The sequence below is a fragment of the Gracilinanus agilis genome, chromosome 3 (assembly GCF_016433145.1).
Source record: "Gracilinanus agilis isolate LMUSP501 chromosome 3, AgileGrace, whole genome shotgun sequence".
In the NCBI taxonomy this organism is placed as follows: domain Eukaryota; kingdom Metazoa; phylum Chordata; class Mammalia; order Didelphimorphia; family Didelphidae; genus Gracilinanus; species Gracilinanus agilis.
Window position 1 is genome coordinate 88,531,594 of NC_058132.1, and position 6,003 is coordinate 88,537,596.

General features: G+C 38.0%; 1 pseudogene; it reads right to left on the reverse strand.

Annotated features, from left to right (window-relative positions):
- Window positions 1–300: 300 nt before the first annotated feature.
- On the reverse strand, window positions 301–1,047 carry LOC123241132 (annotated as a pseudogene).
- Window positions 1,048–6,003: the final 4,956 nt, after the last annotated feature.

Consider the following 6,003-nt stretch of genomic DNA (forward strand, 5'->3'; position numbering starts at 1 on the left):
ATCCTCCTTCCACTTGGTTAGGAGGGAGGAATTAAAAACTTTTTTGGAAATTTTGCAACTAACTCAAAATGTTATTTAAAATAAAATCTTATGCCAAATCATTAGTTTAAAACAACAACAACAACAATATTTCTATAGGGATTTGTATTAATTTTAAAAGACAGAAGATACTTTAATCCTATTCTCCCAATGAAAGATATCAAGTAACAATCTAGTTTATTTTTAAAGGGATAGAAGATGCTATAAGCAATCTAACTTGGTGATATATAAAGAAAAATACCATCACTTAAGTTTATATTTCTATCCTAGTCTGACTGGAGATTTAGAAATGCTACTATATTTATGACCTTTCTTTGGAGCAACGACCACAATCAGCACCAAACAGATCACAAGTATGATCACAGCAAAGGAAATAAATGCTGGATCTCTTAGTTTTATTTCCAGATCATGTAGAGATATGACTTCCTCTTCTTTGGGGACATGGATAACCATCACGGTTGACCCCTAGATACTTAACATGCAGCCTATTTTCCCATGAATGTTCAGTCTCTCATTTAAAAAATGGGCTGACAATATTGCACTTATAAGAACACTCAGTGTCCCCAAAGGGGTAACCAATGTGGCAGGTGTAAAAGCATATGCAGCAAAATTTGCAGCCTCTCCTATTCCCATTGAGAGTAATCCTGCCCACCAGAGCCATTCCTTCAGGTAAGAATGTCCACCTTGCCCAGCTCTAGTTATTCCCTTTTTACCCAGTTCCAAGAGTCCCTTCTTTTTCAGTATGAAGCTGGAACCTATGAAAACACTGGAACTAATGGTCAGGACTAAGCCTAGAAAAAGGCTATATTGGTTCTCTGCAGATGAAGAAATGCTCAGATTCATTCCACTGGAATTCTGGTTTTCATGAGTGACATAAGAAGTCTTTAGTTGGGACACATTGGTGATCTGGCACCATGCCTGGTAGGAGTTGGAACATACTAAAGAGAGCACAGAGCCTTGTAGGCAGGGTTCTCTGGGAGGTGACGGCACCAGCACCCGCTCCCCCATAGTCCCAGGACGGGGTTCCCTGGAGCAGATCCAGCACTCCCTCACCAACCTACACCCCTCCCCTGCCCCATAGTCAGACAACTCCCAAGCCCGTTCCCCCCTCTGTCCAGCCAGTCCGGGACTCCAAGCTTTTACTTTTGTCCTGATTTTCTGGTAGTCCAATAATTTTTAAATTGTCTCTTCTGGATTTATTTTCCAAAACTGTAGCTTTCTCAATGAGGCGTTTCATATTTTCCTCAATTTTTAAATTCATTTGATTTTGTTTTGTAGTCTCTTGCTACCTTGTGAAGTCATTAGCTTCTTGTTGTTGGGTTCTAATTTTTAAAGACTGAATTTCTTCCCTGGATTTTTGATCATCTTTCTCCTTCAAGTCTGTTTTTCTTTGTAGGTCATCTTTCACTTTTCTTTGCCTATTTTTCAAGCTGGTCAATTCTAACTTTCAAGACAATATTTTCTTGTTTTAGTTCATGTGCCTCTTTTTCCAGATGACTTATTTTGCTTTTTAAGGTCTTTTTGCAATTGTCTTCAGCCTCTCTTAATTGTTTTTTTTTAATTGTGTTTTGAGTTCTTCCAAAATCTGTGTCCAATTTGCTGGAGATTCTGTGTTTTTGCTTGTTGTTTCTTGGTCCTCCCTTGTTCCATTTGCTTTTTGTTTAATTACCTGTAGAGAAGCTGTTGATTTTAATTTCTTTTTTTCTTTTTCTGTTGTTTACTCGTAATTTTTTCCTTCTTTGCCCCTTATCATTTGCTTGCTCCTCTGATTATTTGCTGGATCTGTGGATTTAGGCTATTCTCTCCTGAAAGGGCTTCTTCTCTGCTCTGCTGATTGACTAGATTAGGTTGATGGAGTATTAATAAGCCCTGTGGTCAGATCTTCCACAGCTGGCAGAAGAAGCTAAAGGACTAGGGAATTCTTAAAGCAATGATAACCCTTCAATTTAATATATAAGAGTTGATATGGGGAAACTAATGAGGAATATATGGAAAGGGGGAGTGAGGTAAAAGATAGAATTATGACAGGTTGCTATAATCTTCACATTAGGGCCAGAGCAGATATACTTAGGGTAGTCTGGATGTTGTCCTTTACACTGGAAGATAACCAAAAGGGCATCACTGGTGATATATTTTTACTTGAGCAATAATTGAATTCCTGTGTCAAAATTTTCACTTACTTGTTAGTCTCACTCTCTTCCAGAGTCAAAACCACATTACATATAAGATAGGTTAATATGACAAAAAAGGGAAATGATAAATGTTGGAGGGAATGTGAAAAAAATTTAGACACTAATACACTGTTGATGGAAGTATGAACTAATAAAAACTTTCTGAAGAGCAATTTAGAATCATGCCAGAAGGACCAAAAAATTTTGCATTCTCTTTGACCCAGAAATACCACCACTAGATCTATATCCGGAAAAGAACAAACATGTTTGATGAACATGAAGAGATGGCTAAACAAGGTGTGGTATATAATTTATTTATTTACTTATTTTAGCTGGCTATCTATCTGTTTGTTTGTTTATGTTTTTATTTTAATTTTGAATATTTTTCCATAGTTTCATATTTCATGTGCTTTACCTTTCCCTCAAACCCTCCCTCCCACTGTAGCCAATGCAAATTCCATTGAGTTTTACAAATATCATTGATTAAGACCTAATTCCATATTATTGATAGTTGGAATAGAGTTATTGTTTAGTGTCTACATCCCCAATAATATTCCCATCAGGCCATGTGAGCAAGGAATTGTTTTTCTTCTGTGTTGCTACTCCCACAGTTCTTCCTCTGAGAGTGGCTAATTTTCTTTCTCATAAGTCCCTCAGCCTTGTTCTGGATCCTTGTATTGCTGCTAATAGAGAAGTCTGTTATGTTCGATTGTACCACATTATATTAGTCTCTATGTACATTGTTCTCCTGGATCAATTCCTTGAGGTCATTCCTCACACAGAATTCCTCCATTTCATTATTCCTTTGAGCACAATAGTATTCCATCACCAACAGATACCACAATTTTTCAGCCATTCCCCAATTGAAGGGCATCCCATCATTTTCCAATTTTTTGCCACCACAAAGAGTGAGGCTATAAATATTCTTGTACAAGTCTTTTTCCTTATCATCTCTTTGGGGTACAAACCCAGCAGTGCTATGGCTGGATAAAAAGGCAGATAGTCTTTTAAAGCCCTTTGGGCATAGTTCTAAATTGTCATCCAGAATGGTTGGATCAGTTCACAACTCTACCAGCAATGCATTATTTCCCTAACTCCTTCACAAGCTAATCTTTCTGTTGAATCAAATGTTAAATAGTTAAGATGTAGATCTATATTATTTAGAGATTACCTGGGTTACTTCATCTAGGTATTTTCACAGTGTTCACAGCCTGGTTTAGTCTGTATGAAGTAAACAGCAAAGAATCACCCTGCTCCCTGAGGTCAGAGATAAGCTAGCAGAGGAGTAAAATCCTACCCCTCTCAAACCACCCAGGTCCCCCAAAGAGTCCTATTGCCAAGCTGGGTGTCCTGCTTTTATACCCACATTCTTAACTGCCCCAAGTTCCCCCTTTACTGGAGTTCTGGGGGGGTACTGTGGAATTCTCTGAGGCAGTTCACCCCACTTAATATCATGCATGTTATTATCATGTTAAGATCATGCATCTCTTATCTTTTTCTTATTTATTTTATGGTTTGATTTATGGAGATCTGATAGAACAAGATTTAGCTCTCTCACTAGTAAAGTTTTACTATCTATTTCTTCCTTGAACTCTGCCAGTTTCTGTAGTACAGAGAGAGGGGGGGGTCTTAGGAGTTTTTACAGGCTTTGGCTGAGTTCTGAAATCAGTTAGAAGTTTAGAATCTTGGAAGAGAGTTTCAGTTGGTCCTGGGATCTCTTGGAGAGGGCCAGGCCAGCCAAGCTGTTTCTTCTCTTTTCAAAAGACTGAAAATTTAGCCTAGCTTTGGAGTATTTATTTGAAATTTGTTAATTTAGATAAACCCTTTGTATCTCCATACTCTACCTCACTTCCCCACCTTCATTCCTTTACCTAATATCTGTGAGGTGTGAATAAGGAAAGTGAATCAGAGAGTATTTTAAAATCTGTGAGGGTTTAGCTATACTTTGGCAGTGTATTATCTAGAGAGGTTAGGTAGTTATCATCATATTCCCCTTTTGATTTCAAGATCACCTTGAGAGCTGAGTTAAGGCAGGACCTTGCTCAAACCCCATCTCTGCCTCCCTTCCCCCACCTGAGGTTTCTTTAAACAACCATTAGGGCTGCCTTCAATCCCCTTTCCTGAGGATTTAACCTGAGAAGACAATAAACCCCTTTTGTATTTAAACAGACCTGTTAGTTACTTTGTAAGTTAATTAGTAAGAAAGGGAAGAAGAGGAATAGAACCAACATACTCTGGGCTTGAAGGGAAGCCGGGTATCCATCTTGGAGGAAGGTGTAACTTCAAAACAAGTCCCTTCCTGTGAAATTAACTAAAGCCTGTAGTTAATTTCAATTCAGTCTATTTCCCTCAGTTTGTCTTTAGTCTAAGTCCTAGTCTATAAGCCCTGTTGCTCTTTGCCTGTTTAGATTAATTCCTCCTCTCCCTGATGACCTTTATTACCTTCAGTGTTATACTCCCTGACTTCAGCCTCATATTATATCCTGAATTTCACTATTCCATCTTACCTGCAATTCATATTATTTACCCAGCAAATCCCTGACAACCTCCCTTCCAAAATCTCCTTTAACCAAACACCTTCCGCAAATTCTCCCATTACATTTCTCCTTTAGAAATATGGATTCTATACCATTTGGTGCATACATGTTGAGTACTGTTATTTCCTCATTGTCTATACTGCCTTTTATTAGGATGTAATTACCTTCACTATCTCTTTTAATCAGATTTATTTTTACTTTGGCTTTGTCAGAAATCATGATTGCCACTCCTGCCTTCTTTTTCTCAGTTGAAGCCCAATAGATTTTGCTCCAACCTTTTATTTTTACTCTCTGTATGTCTACCTACCTCATGTGTGTTTCTTGTAGATAATATATGGTAGGATTTTGGTTTCCTATCCACTCTGCTATTTGATTCTGTTTCATGAGAGAGTTTATCCCATTCACATTCAGAGTTATAATTATCAGCTGTGTATTCCCCAACATTTTGATATCCTTTCTAGTTCTGCCCCTTCTTCTTGGGCTATTTCCTTTTAAACCAGTGGTTTGTTTTAAATTAGTCCCCCTTATCCCCTCCCTTAGTTTACTTCCCTTTCTACCCTCTCCCTTTTTGTTCCCCTCTTTTTATTTTAAGGCCTGATGAATTCCCTCCCCCCTCTCTTCCCCTCCCTTTTTGAACTCTCTCCCCCACTTCCCCCCACCTTGGTTTATCCCTTCTGACTTTCTCCATTGGGTAAGATAGATTTCGATATCCCAATGGATATAACTACTCTTCCTTTTCATTATTAATTCTGCTGAGAGTAAGGTTTAAGTATTTCCTATTAAAGCTCTCTTCCTTGCCTTCTTATAATAGTATTAATCTCCTCCCCTTCCCATGCCCTCTTTGTGTGGTATAGATTATCCTATTTTTCTTATTCATTCAAGTTTCTCTTGGTGCCATCTACTATTCACCCCTCTCTTGTTTCCCCCGTATCATCTTAGACCATTTAGTACTCCAACCTCTCTATATGAATACTTATTCTAATTACTATAATAGTGAATACAATTTTTGAGAATTACACATAACATTTCTCCATATGAGAATACAAATAATTTGATCTTATTAAAGCCCTTAAAGAAGCAAATTTAAAAATAAGATTTTTTTTCTTCTCAGTCAGAAGTCTGGGTGAGGTGGGCAGACTCTCTCTGAATAAAGCTGTAGAGCAGTTTTTGCCTGACTCATAGTGCAGTGTCGCCCCTCTCAGCTTTATCATTGTGCCTAAGATCTGCACTCTTTAGGCTCCTGGGGTCTCAAGTCT